Source organism: Nipponia nippon, unplaced genomic scaffold (assembly GCF_047370975.1).
Source record: "Nipponia nippon isolate SJK-2023a ecotype South Korea unplaced genomic scaffold, ASM4737097v1 scaffold_8, whole genome shotgun sequence".
Classification (NCBI taxonomy): domain Eukaryota; kingdom Metazoa; phylum Chordata; class Aves; order Pelecaniformes; family Threskiornithidae; genus Nipponia; species Nipponia nippon.
In genome coordinates, this window is record NW_028262402.1 from 1,656,793 (window position 1) to 1,672,680 (window position 15,888).

The 15,888-nt window shown below is 41.1% G+C and overlaps 1 protein-coding gene and 1 long non-coding RNA gene across 12 annotated transcripts in view; one reads left to right on the plus strand and one right to left on the minus strand.

Annotated features, from left to right (window-relative positions):
* Window positions 1–1,166: 1,166 nt before the first annotated feature.
* On the minus strand, window positions 1,167–6,133 carry LOC148050427 (uncharacterized). 3 transcript variants are annotated; one of them, XR_015701136.1, is made up of 5 exons: window positions 6,031–6,133; window positions 3,974–4,135; window positions 3,097–3,173; window positions 2,404–2,511; window positions 1,167–1,478 (listed from the first exon to the last, which is right to left on the minus strand). It is a non-coding gene; the product is annotated as an uncharacterized LOC148050427 (long non-coding RNA). The 3 variants fall into 3 exon arrangements; XR_015701134.1 differs by lacking the exon at window positions 6,031–6,133 and adding an exon at window positions 5,699–5,804; XR_015701135.1 differs by lacking the exon at window positions 6,031–6,133 and adding an exon at window positions 4,356–5,059.
* The window catches only part of PTBP3 (polypyrimidine tract binding protein 3), a 53,669-nt gene continuing 43,864 nt past the window's right edge, over window positions 6,084–15,888 (plus strand). For 6 of the 9 annotated variants that reach the window (XR_015701129.1, XR_015701130.1, XM_087742733.1 and 3 more), the window contains exons 1-2: window positions 6,187–6,326; window positions 14,923–14,956. The gene's annotated coding sequence lies outside the window, so the exon portion shown is untranslated. Of the gene's footprint in view, window positions 6,327–14,922; window positions 14,957–15,888 lie in introns of all 9 variants that reach the window. The other 3 variants (XM_087742729.1, XM_087742732.1, XM_087742730.1) reach the window with 3 other exon arrangements.

The following is a 15,888-nucleotide window of genomic DNA, read 5'->3' on the forward strand; positions in this document are numbered from 1 at the left end:
GTGGCCACACAGTGATTTCAGTCTGGCATTAGTGTTTTGATAAACACAGCTTTTAGTAGCCTAGCAAAACAATTTCTCCCTTTTCTTCGCTGTCAGTAAAATTCTGCTAAGATTCTGCACCCACTTTCTGCAATGCATCAGACTCCTTTGTGAAGGACACAGAATGGTAAATCGCAATATCTAACAGTCACTTTGAGTGGTTCACTCAAAGGAATTGGTTTGCTCAGAGGAAGCATCTTGTTCAGTTTCTCTCCAGAAGCAACCAGTAGAGTCAAAGATGCAACTTGTATTGCTGAGCCATGGTGCAGTGGGCAGTCTCGTGGAGAGGCTACACCCTACCAGGAGCTGCCAGCTGTATCAGTGCATGGTAAGTCAGATAAGGCTTGGCCCATGGAAGTCCATGGCTGCTCTCTCCAGAAGTCTGCTATGCCCCACTACTGGAAATGGCTATCCCCACTTTGGCCAACTGGTCTGACCGCGACAAAAAGGTGGAGGAGGAAGTTACTTTTTTTAACCCAGCTTGTGGAATGACCTTACAAGTAGTTGGGTCGGAACAGCTGAGGAGCTGGCAAGTTGCAGTGAATTGTCAGGTTTAGTTAGGACTGTTATTTCTTGAGATACAGTTGGTAGTGAAGGCCTTGTGTTGTCAAGTAAGAGCAAAGCTGAATCTCCTGGTCAACGATTCTGCTGATAAGAAATCTCTTTTGATTTTTTCCAGGGAAGTAAACAAAGAAGTTCCTACTACAAGTTGTATTGTATGGTATTCCCAGAAACACAGCATATCCCACTACGTACACGTAACATTTTACAAAGAACTGATAGGCTTTAATGGAAGAATTACATGAAAGACAACAATGTATCAAATTATTCTGAGTAAACAGGAGCTAAAAGAAATGGAGAACAGGATATTTTCCCATTAAATAAATAGCAGTTTAGAAGACCTTTTAATTGCCAGCTAGTAATTAATGTAAAAAAAAAATCTTAAAATCATATGGTAATGAGTTTGTTCCAATGAGTTAGCACTCATACAGCAATTACTTGATATATCTGAATATCAAAAACAAGAAGCAAATGTAACAAAGATGTCTACACTATTGATTTACTATGATGACCATATAGTTTGGAAGACAATAATGAAAGCTGACAATTTGCAGTGATCATATGTATTGTTTAAAATGACTTAACAGTAATGTTGGGAAAAATATGGAAAGTCATATTTTTTCACTGGTTAACCTGGTAAGAAAAGTGCAAAGTTGGTGCTAAATTGCTCACTGAAAAGACTGAACGTATTCTTTCTCAAATTCATTTCCCAGAGTTTCATAATAAGTACAATTCCTGTCTTATGGATGTGTAAACTAAAACTCAGAATGGTAGGTAGTCATGCCAGATCAGATCCAGTGAAGAAACGGAGAGGTCTGTAACTGCGGGTTCCACGTCTCCCTTTGGTATTGAATCAGCACATGCAGAAAGTTGTGCTCCTGGTGACAGCACATGGGAACAGTATGACTTGGAGATTACATACTGATTTTGTGGCAAGCATTAAAAACTGACTGAATCACAAAAGAGAAAGTGTGTTCAATGTTGGGAATCTATAAAAAGTTTTCTTCTGTGATAAACAGATCAGATGATAAATTCCAAAATGGATTTGTGCAGTAAGTTTGACAGAACAAAATTACAAAACAGAAAAACAGGCCAGTTTTGTTTTTTTTTTTTCACAGTGTAAGAAAGTATTAGTAATATGGACAATAGGAATATCAATAAGATATGAATGAGAAAAATACGGTCGGTGTTAGTTTCTTTAAACCTCATATGAATAACCTCAAAGATAAGTCATTTTCAATAAAACGCTGTGCTGCTGAAAACAGATAAAAATAGTTTGTTTAGAATAGATCACATTGACTGATTGTGTCTGTCTAATCATATTTGTATGCTGAGTAGGCTAATTATTGTGCACCCAGGCCCTGATGCTATAATTGGATCTGTGCATACAGACCTCTGTTCTTGCTTGAGGTTCCATTTAATTAAATTACACCATATACCTCTTTAAAGCAAACAAGACCATCGTTCAGTTTATGTGTCCGTATAAAAGAGGCAGCTGAAACACAACACATCCATTCAACACAATCACTCACACCTAGTTTATAGACAGCACAACTCCACTGACTTCCCTAAAGTTGCAAGAAACATGAATTTGACATGGATCAGGAAGAATGCAATTGAAAGAAACTGGAAAAGGAGAAAAGAGAACAGACGCAACCAACCAGGGAAGCAAGCAGAAAAGAATGAGTAAAATAAGCGGACCAATTAAGAAAAACACAAAACACTAAAAGTGTCACAGGGAAAGTATAAATATAACTCCCAAAGCCCAAGTTTGCTTCCTATAAGTGTTTTCCCTCACATTACCTTTCTCTCTCTCCCCCCATCCCCTTTGCTCCTTCACTCCCAGGGAATTTTCAAACTTTTCTTCCTTCTTGTTCTTCCCTGGATGTGTTAACAACCAGCTTGCATGACCTATCACAAAAGATTTTTTTTTTCTATCATAACAATCTTTCAAAATTTCTATTGGTTTTGTGAATTTGTTAACTTAAAAGCATTCTTCAACAGCAGCACAGTCTAGATCATTGGCAAAACACACTTATTTCTGTTTTTATAGTATACAGACCAATTACAGGAGAACCCTCATAGTATTTTTAAATTACATTGTATATTTAACTGGTAACAAGAAACAGGTGTGCCAAGGGATGAAACTGTAAGGCATTTTTCACAATCTGACCTCTAAAGAAAAGATATTTCAAAGGATTCAAAATTTCATAATTTTATATTTATATAAAAATATATATAATTACTAACATATATATTTAATATATTGAAAATATTGAATATATTACTATATTCTCATGTGTGTATGTATATTCTAATATTAGAATATATGTATTAGCATATATATTAGAATATATATTATATATTCATTATACATGTATTCATTCATACATATTTTTTTCCCCTCCTTTTCTCATCATAACTGATATCATAACATATCATCGATTTTGAGTCTGGCGTTATGACTAAAATTCATTTTTTCAAATGAATACTCACCAAAGTACTTCTAATCTTACCCTCAGCTGTCAATATGCTGGGTGGGGTTTTTTTGATCATCGTGATTCGTCTTGCTCCTGTATTTCATGGGGGAACAGAAAAGCAAACCTTTAAACACTCCTATATTCTTAACAAAATCTACTGTTTTCAAGAACTTACTCTTGGAGATCGACCAATGAAATCAAACAACACACTCATATCCTCACTTCTTTCGCAAGTGATGATAACCTTTAAACCAAAACCTGGTCTAAGGTGGAAACCATATGAAACCACAACTTTCTCACAATTTCCACTTGAGACTGCAACTTTTCCCTGATCAGAGAATTCAGGTTGAGTTTAAAGGACATATGAGGTTGTGCTATCAAACCACAAAAACTTGGAGGTACAGAGGGGAAATGAAATTTCCCTCTCTCTACAAGATGCTTTTCTTGCCTCCTGCCCTAACAGTCCCAAACTAGAAACACAGCATACAAACGCTCTTTTTGCCTTGCATTAGGGGACCAAACTGGTTGACAAATTACCTAGTTTAAAAAAAAGTATTTTTTTAAGGTCAGGTTAATTCCCCAATATAGTGTATGGGCTGGCCACACTAGCAGCTGTGATAGCAAAGACAGACTGGTATGCTACCATGTTTGGCGGGAAAACTGAGAAAAAGGATGAGACACACCAGCCTCTTGCCACTATGGACTTCATAACCTTCAGCTGAAAAAGTTTCATTCTATTTTTAGATAAGAGGACTCTCAACCTACAGCATTTGATCAAAACTGGTCCCCCATTTCGGTGTGTATGTTCCACAAACTCCAAAGTACTCATTTTCATAGGCACTCCTTGATGCAGGCAGGGATTGGGCTAAGTACTTGGTGAACTTGCTACCTACCATCTTCTTCTTGTCATTCCACTTGCTCTCCCTATAGCAGGACTCAAAAGATGTCCCATTACATTCAATGCAAATACCCTCCAGCAGGCGACAGGACACAGATGATCAGTAACATCTGCCAGGAAGTGCTTGCAGTTCACTCTCCAAATAAATTCTCATTACCTGAAGGGAGAGAGGATTGGGAATTGTAATCATCAAAAGCCTGTGTGCCAGACTAAGTCTTGCACTGACTGAACTCCAGAAGATGCAAATATATAAGAAACCCCATTGTTCCCTGTAAAGGATGCTGTCATGCACTGTGATTGTGTTCAGCACTGAATAAATACAAATGCAAGTGTCTTCCCACTTTGTGTCAAAGGATTCACACTGGAAGGACACCAACCTGCAAATGGCTTGTGAAAGCATATGGATCTCCCTCTCTTCAAATATTATCTTGTCTTCACTACCTTTTAGCTTTTACTTTCAGGTGATTTTGTGCATCAAATAATCAACTGTCAATCAATCAAATAAGCAACTGTCACAATCTGCCACGCTTAAAATGAAGACACCTCTTCCTGTCCCAGGCAGCGGTTTAGTGGAGAGACTAATGGGGCCTCTCTCTATCCACTGTCCCCCTCCAACCCTCATATGTACACACTTCCCATCATTACCACACTTGCAACTTCCACATCATGGGAAGTACCGACATCTCACGCAGAATTTTCAACCCATTTGCACTGAAGCTGCCTGTTCTTCCTGTTCTCAGGTGACTTGTGTCAAGAGTGATACAAGAAACCTCCATACCTCGTATTTTTACAGAGACACAATACAAAAAGAGCTTTATCCCAAAGACTGTGACAGGTCTCTTACTCTAGTACACTCTAGACACTCTAGTCTATCAGAGTCACAGGACATTGATAATGCCAAGAATTGCCTTGTGCCTCTCACCCATTTGATTGAGGCTACACATTTCTTCAATGCCATAGCCCAGAAAAGGAATTAGTTCATGCAAGTCCTTAAAGTCTGAACTACACATGTCACGAACCACAGGAACGCGTTTCCCTCCAGTCTCGTGACATGCAGATGCCTCATCTGGCTGCTGCCTGGTGCCTGCACAGTACATCCCACCCCTCGGGCGCCTACCTCTCAGAAAGGGGATGCAGAAGCAACTCATTTGACCCTGCACAGCCACCTCAGATCCATCTAAGTTACCAGACAGGGCTGTGCGTTACTCAACAGCTCCCCACCCTGCTCCCCAGGCCTCACGCACGTGTCTAGGCCTCTGCCCGCTGTCCCACCTGTGGCCCAGTGAATTTACAACCCACGTAACCAGCTCCAACAGGAACGAGAGCTGACCGCCTTTAAAAGACGCGGCGGCCAGCTCTGAAGCTGGAGAAGGCCTGCCACGCCACGGGGCACGACCCACCAGCCCCAGCTCGGGGCTGGCCCACCCGAAATCCCGCGTCCCCGCCAGCGGCCTCTGGCGGCCCCTCGGCCTCCAGCGAACGCCTCTGCGATCCCCGAGCTCCCCCAGACCCCCGGCGGGGCCGCGACCCGCAGGGCAAGAGGCCACCGGGGTACCCGAGGGCCGGCGGGGGGCCGGGGCCGGCGGAGGGGGCCGCACCGCGCCTGCGCCGCGGGGGTGGGAGGAGGCGGGGACACACACCCACACCCACGCACACACACACCACACACCCACCCCCACACCCCCACAGCCCCACCCCCCCCACTCACACACACACTCACACACACACGCGCGCGCGCGCGCTCCCGACCGCGAGCGCGCGCCAGCCGACCAGGGGCCGAGGGCGGCCGAGGTGGCCGCGTGCCCGCCGCCGCGCAGGCGCACTCGCCCTCCCGCCGCCGGGCGCCGCCCGTCGGGGCGGAGGGGCGGGGCGGGGGCGGCGGCCCCGCCCGCGGCCTCTCCCTGTCACCCGCACTCCACGCCGGCCTCCCCGCCCCCGCCCCCGGCCCCGGCCCCGGCCCCGGCCCCGGCCCCGGCCGCGGATGGGTTAGTACCGGCCGCCGCTGCCCTGCCCCCGGGCCCGGGGCCGCACTGAGGACCCTGAGGGCTTCACCTGGCGCCGCCTGAGGCGGGGCGGGGCGCGGCCTCCGCAGGCTGGGGGTCGGCCCGGCCCGGCGCGGCTCCTTCCCTTCCTCCTCGGAGCGGCGGGCCGCCGCGCCGGGGGTGGGGAGAGGGGGGGCCGGGGGAGGTACCCCCCGCCCCCGGCGGAGGGAGCGGAGCGAGGGGAAAGGTGGGTGTCGAGAGGGGCCGGGTTTCGGAGGGGCCGGGCCCGGGGTGGGGATATTACCGCCGGCCGCTCCGCCAGGTGCCTGCGGCAGGAGGAAGCCCGCAGCCGTCGCTGGCCTGGAGGTGAGGGGCCGGGCGCTTTCGCGGGAACTTTGTGGTATCGGGGCCTGAGGGTCTCTGCTCTTCGCTCTCTTTTCCTTTCTTTTTTCTTCCTTTTTCTTTCTTTTTTCCCCAGCGGGGTTGGGGGCGCGTTTTTTTCCACGCCCGTGGCGGCGGCTGGCTTTTCCCGGCGGCGAGGGCAGCCGTCCGGCGCGGCGGTGGAAGCGGAGCGCGGCTGCGGGCTCCGGGCTGCGGGCGGGGATGCGGCGGGCGCTGCCCGCGGGGCCGGGGCCGCCCTCCCGCGGCGCCCCGGGCCGGAGGGGCCCTCGCCTCTCGGATGCCGCTCGTCGGCCGGTTTTTAATCTTGTTACAGAGTTTTACCCCTTTTAACGTGTTAAAAAGCTCTCTGGCGCGCTGCTTTCTTAAGGGTGAGTGAGGGTCGCGACGAGCTTTTGGGGACGGCAGTTTCATGTGGCAACTTCAGTTTTGTACCTCGAGTCTGGCGGGTCGGTGTGGCAGAAAAAGCGGGGGGTGCTGCTCTCTGCCGTGTCGCTGGTACCCGATAGAAGTGCATGTGTGGAAGTGAACTGATTGACATCTATTCTGCAAGGTTAATCAATAATCGGAATGATTATTCGTGTAGTCTTAAATGCATTTTTATAGACCGCACTGAAGGCCTTAAGTGCACGGTAAGTTGTTACAGTGGTAAAACTTATACAGTATGTGGTCCTCAGAAGATAAAATTATTTCTAGCAAGTTTGAAGTATTGCGCTCCCGTTGCTGGGGTAGCGTGGTGTACACTGACTTCTGTCATATGTCTTGATAAAGTTTCTTAACTTGAAACTAAGTAATAAAACCAAGTTGATTAAGTGCACTGCCAACTTCCCTCTCGACTTTTTAAGTGCAAATGTGATTACCGATGTTTTCTCCTTTGCCTATTGGTATTTCAAAATCCGAAGCCTGGGAAGTTTGGCCATGGCGGGAAATTCAACTGTCCCAGGAAACTAACTATGCCTAATGTCAGTAAAGTACTTTGCTGTTTCTTTAATTTTTTTCATCATAACAGTACACATACATGAAAATGGAAATGGTCACTAAAGACAGTGCTTCTAATTTCATGCAAAAACATAGATATTATTAACTTAAAGTGCATCCTGTACTCAGTGACCTGTAAAATCTGAGTTGTTCTTGAAATCTTGCAACTGTGATACAGAAGTTAGGAAGCCCTTTTTTTTTTTTTCTTTCTGATGACTCAGAGCAGTGCAGCCCAAACTTTTCTGACATCTTTTAACACCGTTGCAGAGGAAGCCTTGATAGGGAGGCAGGTTGACAAGAACACTCTTGTATAAAAGCTGATTAATCAAAAAGCAAATAGTGTTAGGAAGTATCTTTTTGGAGAACTTAATTCAAAAATGTAATGATAATTTTGCTATGATCAGCATTTTTCACATTCGCTTTGAAACTAATTTTTGGAAAATTTCAAAAGAAAATTAAGGAAGTTCTCACTGGAGTGAGAATCTCCTCTTTTTTAATCTAATCAACTAGTATGATGACTTCCTTTTGCAAACTGTTTTTTAATTTTCATAAAGGTTTTGTTATTTCAGTTGAGAGAGGAGGGAAAAGGGGCATGCGTCGGTTGGTGTACTGCCCTGAAATGCTAATATTAAAGACAACTTAAGGTTGACATTCATTCTGTTTTGTGTAGAAATAGTATAAGCAAAATGTATGCAGTTCTTAAACTGTACAAGTCTAACATCACAAGGTAGAACCTTCCTAATAAAATTGCTTGTCAGAGAGTAAGGCAAAGACTGAGGACATCAAAGGTGAATCAATTGAGTGTTTTTTAAGAAATTTTCTTAAGTAGAGCTTTTTAGGTGTTTCAGTAATGATACAGGTGGTTGATGATAACTGCAAGTTTGAGTATGCTCTGAGTTGTTAGATGCTGCCTGTGACACTTCAGGAAGGCCTGTTTTTTGGGGGTGTGGTTTTTGGTTTTTTGTTTTTTTTTTTTTGTTAGAAGATGCTAAGTACTTTCTGAGAATTGGACTTGATTGGAGGATTTCCAAACTGTTAGTTGAAGATGCAAGCTATTAGGACCATGGTTGGTTAAAACTACCCTAGCATTAAGAATTTAAAAGTAAAACAAGTTAAAACTTTTCATAAACCAGCTTGTGAATTTTTTTTTTTGTTAAATGCTCTTCAAAATAGAAAGAGTAAAAGAAGTAAAATTGTACTTCATTGGCACTAACATGGAAATCAAATACAAGGATTAATTTATTTCTATGGGATACTGAGGCTAATTGAGATCCAAAACTTACATTTAGTGAGGGTAAGAATACATAAAGGTAAACACAGAGAAACCATTTTTATTTGGATCAGGAGGATTCTCTAGAAAGCAGTAAAAATTTCACTGTTTTGTGGCAAAGAAGTTGGCTCTTTAATTAAGGTTATTGCATTTGGAGGAAAATGTGACTCAAGCTAAACTGATCAAACTCAAAGAAATTAGTAATGGTATGAACTATAATTTTTTGTTGACTATTGAAGGCAACCCAGATATGTATATATATGTATATTTTTCTTTAACTGAGGTTAGTGACTTCCTTGTGGGTTAGTAAGAGGAAAAAATTGGGAACAACAGTAAACACAGCAGCTGAATTTATATTTGCAAATTAAGTTCAGCCACTCCAGTACCAGATTAAATCTTCAGGTTTAACGAGGCTTCTGAATTCTGCAAGATGATGTTCAATCTCTTAAAGAGACATCAACCACTTGCACATTATTATCTTTAGGTTTCTGGCTCACAAGCCTTTTTTGGATTTATATTCTACATAGAGTAGAACTACATAGCTTATGTTTTCCTGCATGTAAGTTCCTTCATCAGTATCTGTTTCTAACCCACTTTGAGTCATGTGCTTGTGAAAAAAATATCTAATGCAGGCCTAGTATGAATGAAATTATCTCTCCTTATGAGCTTGCTGTTCACTGAACAAACTTTACTATGTATGTCTGATATAATCAGAAATGAGAATCATATGACACAATCAGAAAAAAAATCAATCTCATAGTTTTCTTACCAGTTGTGAAATGACTACTTATTTGATTTGGTCTATAGTCAATAAAATTAATCTGCTTAGGTACCCCGTGGGGCAGCGGGGGGACATCAGCAGTTAAGTATGCTGCATCCCACCAGGGAGTATTTATCAAGTTCTCTGCTGAACTAATCCTGTGCTAGCTGAAGCATTTCTGGAGGTATTAAGTGATAAGCACAAGTATGTTTAGGTCGACTTTCTTTTAGAGGATATCCTGATTAAACATAGTATTGTGTCAAAACATGAGGATGAGAGTTAGTTATGTACTAAAAGTATGCCTAGAGCTGCTGTTTCAAGGTACAGTTCTTAATTCTTTTGCACTCATTAACTGTTGCATGGAATTACACTCTTGCTTTTAATTTTTCTGCTTTTGACCATTGTATATCATTTACACTTTTAATTTCATTTTGTGCTGCATAATCTTTATGGAAGACTAACTTGGAGAGACTTCCCTCCCCCCCCCATTTCAACACGTGAAAATAGACCCTGTCTTTTCAGGTCTGTGGATGTGACTTTTACATTGGAGTAAGAGGCAGCATTTTTGACACTGTCTTGCAGAGTGGGTAGGTGAAAAGGGGAAAAGTATTTTGACTGTTACTGTTGATAGCACTCTTCCCTGCCTTGCTGTTTCCTTATTAGCTAAAGTTGTTCAAACTCAGGACTGTGCCAGAAGTGCAGCACCATCCTTGGCAGCACGTTTCTGCACCTCCCTCGTGGTGTAGCAATTGTTGTGTGTGAACCACATATTAAATTATTCTGGTACCATGCTGCCTTGCAGTTGTTAGTCACTGGCGGGGCGGGGGGCATGAAAACACAAGGGTGGGGAATGGCATGACTGCCTCTGCTCACGGCAGCCTTAGATCAGCTTAAACTGATGAGGAAGCCGCACCCTGAATTTCCTGTGAAAGCCAATGGAATGAATGCTCACATGATTCAATAATCTAGCCATTATCTTTGCAATTAACTTTCTTAATCACACTGTACTACAAGTAATTTAACTTACTGCCATTCTTATTCATTAAAAGACATGGTATATTATAGTGGTGTTTAAAGTCAAGGAGAAGACAGATTGTTCTTGCTCAATACCAGAAGCAAAGGAATCAAAATAATGTTTGCATACTTACACTCTGCACAAGTGTATGGTGGGGTCAGTACTCCCTACTAGGATCTTACCATTTAAACAAAACATTACTGTCTCTTGGGAGGTGGGTTGCATTAATCACGGGAATAAGGATGATCCAAAACCAGTTTGAGTATAGGCAGAAATCAAATCTTACCATGTCTTCTGGTCTGGGATCAGACCTTGTGGAGAAATCAGAGACTGGTAACCCTTTTTCTTGTCTTTAGGTGGCATGGTAGCTACATGTGCAGTGGCACGTGAGAAGGACGTGAAATAACTTCCATTTGTAATGAAGAGCAGGCCACTGCAGATCTGTTCTACTGCACCTTGCAGTGATTTGGTTAAGAGTATTGCTCCAACTTTTGATTCTTGCTTACTAGGTAATTCCTAGACTGCAATATTCTGGAAAAGGCCGTAGACATTTTTAAAGGGAGGATTTGAAACGCATTTATGCGCTTGTCCAGAGTGACAGCATTTGAGCGTGTAAACTACGCTTCAACCTTTTATGAGATAGAGTCCCATATCTTAAAGATCTTTTCCAACCTAAATTATTCTATGATTCTGTATGCCTTCAGCCTTTTAACCGTAACATTTTCTAGACTAGAAACACAATATTGTTTGGCAGTCAGCATGAAATGCATGTTGCCACAGTGATCCCAGAGACCACTGCAAATTAAATGAATATAGCATCTGATTATTTTACTGACTTGTAATATTGCCAGGTGACTTAGTTTAATTGACAAATTACACATAATCCCCCGTGGTTTTGTTAGGATTTCTTTTCCTACCTAGCTCTACTCAGCTTGATTAGGATTTTCTTTGCGGTTCCATTTCTGTGGGTTTTTTGGTTGTTCATGTTCTCATTTTACTATCGACTATAGTGTATTCATTTTCTTATTCTTTTTTTTCCTTGTCAGTTCACCTGTTTCTATTTTCTAGTCTCTGATTTCTCTTTCTTGCTCCATGTATACAGACAAGCTATTTGTTCTGATCTTGTGTTACCAGAAAAATTACTCTAGCTTCACATCTGTTCATTCCTTCCCCCTTGTTTCAGTTACCTGTCCTTTCCCAAAACACAGTCAGTTTGAAATCCGTAATGATTTTTTGTAAAGTTATGCAGTGCACAGTATAGGACCTTGGATGTGGTGGAAGCTGTAGTGCAAAACTTAGTTTCTGTGGAGGAAACTTGTTGAACTCAAAAGTAGGTGATCCTTTGGTTTCTGTCAGTGCTAGCAAAGTTGTTTCTGTGTAATAAAACTTGGCAGAGGTATAGAGAAGCTTGCTTTTCTTATAAACCTGGTCAGTTTCAGAAGGTGAGTACAAACTGCAGACATCCACAGTCTCTTCAGCTGTTTGGGTTTTTTAATTTATATATTGGCTTCCCCCCCCCCCCGCCCCTTGGTCTTTCTCCTCCAGACAACCAAGTATTTATAGGGATGGAGTACAACAGTATGAGTGAAGGTATGGGTGGTATGGATGGTATGGCAAAACTACATATATTGTCCAGTCTTATAGGTCAACTTAATGCATGAGCTAAAGTAAGTATTCAAGTGAAAGGTCAATGAGTATAGGCATCACTTCCTGATAAACAAAAATTAGTGTCTATAATTCTATGCAGTTCTAGATCCCCCCCCCCCCCCCCCCCCCCCCAATTAAAAGCAGCTATCTGATGCTTCAGAAAGCGAGTTGTCTTAGTTGTCATGAGTTTGGAAGTGTTATGTAAGTCTGTCACTGAAGAAGACTGTGTTTATATAGTATTTCCTTTTATTCTGTACACCCCTGCTTTATCCACTAATACATGATTTTCAGTTTATTGAACTAGAGCTTATGTATGTGCAGTGGCTTTGTTTTAACATAGAAAAAATGTACAGAAGTAAATTTAAGTGCTTTACAAATGTAAAAGTAACTTAAAAATATCTCTTCATTGCTAAGTCTTATCTGCAGGATCCCATAACATACTTTCTATAGGGAAATTGGTTTGCTAATGGCACTGCTAATGGCAATTTTTGTCTTACCATCGTGTAAAATAAGTCTCAAGTGTATGTGTTTATATTTATATGTATATACACTAGCAGGACTTCTATGTAAATGCAAAGATCACTCAGTGTATGCTGTGTTCCCTATTGCCTCTGCTCTCTGTTGCTTGTTTTTGCTGTGTAATAGTTGCTTTCTGTAGGCCTGAGGACTGGAGAGTCATAACATAAATACTGTCCTTGATGTAGAATCATCAAGGAACAAGATTATGATTCACTGGGAATCTTTTATTTTTGTGAACTTTATTTTGGAGCCATAGGGTTAATCTCTTTTGTGTACAAAATCAACATTTTTAGTGCACGCTTGCAACAAGCGTAGCCTAGCGTGTTGTGAACAATGTTCTCTTGGAGGAGAGAGACCCCTTTATCATGGTACTAGTTGCTGTTTCAGTGTGTACCTTAAAAGATAGGGAGAGGGACTCGTAAAACATGACAAGAAAAAAGCCAGGTCTCGTCAGGATCCAGAGTTCTCAGAACATGCAATCCAAAGCCTAGATTAAAACTGTGTTCTAAGCTAATGAGCGTGAATAACTTGATGTTTAACCAAAGCAGTCTAATTTAAAACTGTCAACTGCCCAAAGGTGGTGACTTGTTTAGTTATCAGTATTTTATAAAACACAGAGAGTATTAACAGGATGCATGGATTTAAATACTAATAACATTCAGGAATTGTATTTGCTTCATAGGTTTTCTTCTCAGAATCATGTTTCTCCCATAGTTTGTTGTATGTTTGTAAGAAGAAGGGTAGGGTTAAAACTAAAGAAGTCATACTTAACAGTAAAATTATTTTAGTGTTACTATTAAATTGCTTCACAGTATACTTTGATCAGGGAAAATGATCATTTCGTCAACCAACTTGTACGTTCTATTGAGAAATGAAGAAATGAAGACTGTTAGAGAATGTATTATTGTGAAGTAAAACTGAAGGGAAACGTTCATTTTGTGTGACTGGTGATATGTAGGAGAGGGAAAAAGAGACAAGAGCTCTTGTCCATATATACTGAAAAGATGGAGCATTCATTTAAAGAAAAGACCTAGGCTTTCTGGATACAGAGGAGAATGTAAACAAAAATAGAGGTATATTAATTCTGTGCTGTCTCCTGAGTCTCCAGACAGCCTGAGATTATGACTTTTCCCTGGTTTATATGATCAGTGTATTAATACCAAAGCTTTAATCTAAAGGATGATTCTTACAGTGGCTAGTTTATTACTAATTGTTCCAACAGATGAAGCAGAGTTGGGCTGTGAAACAGAGACCATTGCATGAGAAAGTGTCATGCAGTGAGAAACCCACAAGAAGCATTGCTAAGGAAGTGGGGAGGAAACAAAACACAGATGAGACAAAAAGGACAAGAACTGTGGATATCATAAGTGTGACCATGTTTTTCCTGCATACAACACTACTCTCCTAGAAAATATTAAGTAGTAATTGAAAATTCAGCTTGTGAATAGAAGTATTATACTCTCTTGTTGATCTTGATGCAAATCTTTCATCTATTAGGACAAGAGCTTTTTCAAGTAATACTTAATTTATGTGATGCACATCATCATGCAGACTTTTATTACTTTCCAACCACTTGACTTCAAGTGTGCAATTCTTGGATCTTTTAGTCCTAGACTTATGTGGTTGGTTGAGAACATGAATCTTCCTTTTAAACAAAAAAAATATTCTGGCTTTTGTTGTTGTGGAGAAAAGCTTTAAATGTGAAGCCGAAAATTAAGTACTCAAAAGGCAAACGATCCAAAACATGTGTCTTTGGAGTGTCATGGTTAAGTTGAGAAGGGGAATTTTTTTTTTAGGCAATTTGTAAGGCTCAAAATTTGTAAGTTAGAAAAAGTAGTTTCATGCTCTTAAATTGAAATTAATTTGACAAATCTTTTGGGTAGCTTCCTATGAATCCATGGTGGGTTTTGGATGCATGGGGAGCAAGAATTTTTTTTCCTCAAATACAGCTTTCTTAAACTAAGTTATGTATATTTAGTTCTGCAGAACAATAGAAATCAAAGTAACAAAAGTAGATGTCTTTCATGCTACAAGGTAGAGCTGCTGATAACCACTGTATCCTGGAATCCTGTTTATGCATTCTTCTGTTTTCAGAAGGAACTGGGGTTAAAAATGAAGGGTAAAAAGGGTGTGTTTCATATAGAAATTTTGCACAAATTTTGTTCATTGCTCTTGTGATCCTGCCATTTTCTTTTTTTTTCTTCATGCTGTGCATTGTTAAACTGTTTCCTTTGCAAGAGGAAAAAAAATCCACGACTCATCACATTTTTACTTTTATAACAATGTTTTTCTTTCTTTATTTAACCTGTTTACCATTACCTTTGCAATAATTTACTAACATCTTCCATTTTCTCTCTTAATTTTTTTCATACAGTGTTGTTACGGATCTTTTAGCAGCCAGTTTAAAGGTAGGAATCTGTTTATAGCCTTATATACACTTGTTACTTCCTTTATTATGCTGATACCATATTGACAGTCATAAGCCTCATGTTTTTGTTTTGTTTCTATTAGCTGTATTTCTTTCTCAGTTTTAACTTTTAATAATAATAAATTATAAACCAGATTGTCCAGTAATGGCACTTTTGTACTTTATAAGGCTATGTAAATTTTCTTCTGTCCAAATTCAAAAGAGACAGCTTACTGGTGGTTTATTTAGGTTACTGGATGTTTACATCATCTAAACATCTTCTGACTTGTGGTGGTGGTTTGAATCCAGCTGGCAACTAAGCAGCACACAGCCACTTGCTAACCCCCCACCCCCCAGCGGGATGGAGGAGAGGATTGGAAGAGTAAAAGTCAGAACACTTATGGGTTGAGATAAGAACAGTTTAATAATTGAAATATATTAATAATAATTAATTGTAATGAAAAGGAGAATAACAAAAAGAGAGAGAAATAAAACCCAAGAAAGACAAGTGATGCAAAAGAAAAACAATTGCTCGCCGCCAACAACTGATGCCCAGCCTGTCCTTGAGCCCTGCCCCGGCCAGCTTTCCCCCACTTCATATACTGAGCATGGCATCATATGGTATTAGCAACAACTAAAACATCAGTGTGTTATCAACATTATTCTCATCCTAAATCCAAAACACAGCACTATACCAGCTACTGGGAAGGAAATTAACTCTATCCCAGCTGAAACCAGGACAGTTGTGCATAGTAAAGTGTAAAATGGTGCAAAACTATAAACAATATGACATCGTACAGATACATTTGTGACTTCAAATGAAAAATCTTAAGCTTAAGGCAAAGTATGTTCTCTCTGTACAGGGCTTCATTCTGTATAGTGTTTATTTACAGACATGCTCACACATTCAATTGCTTATTAAGAATTAGGATG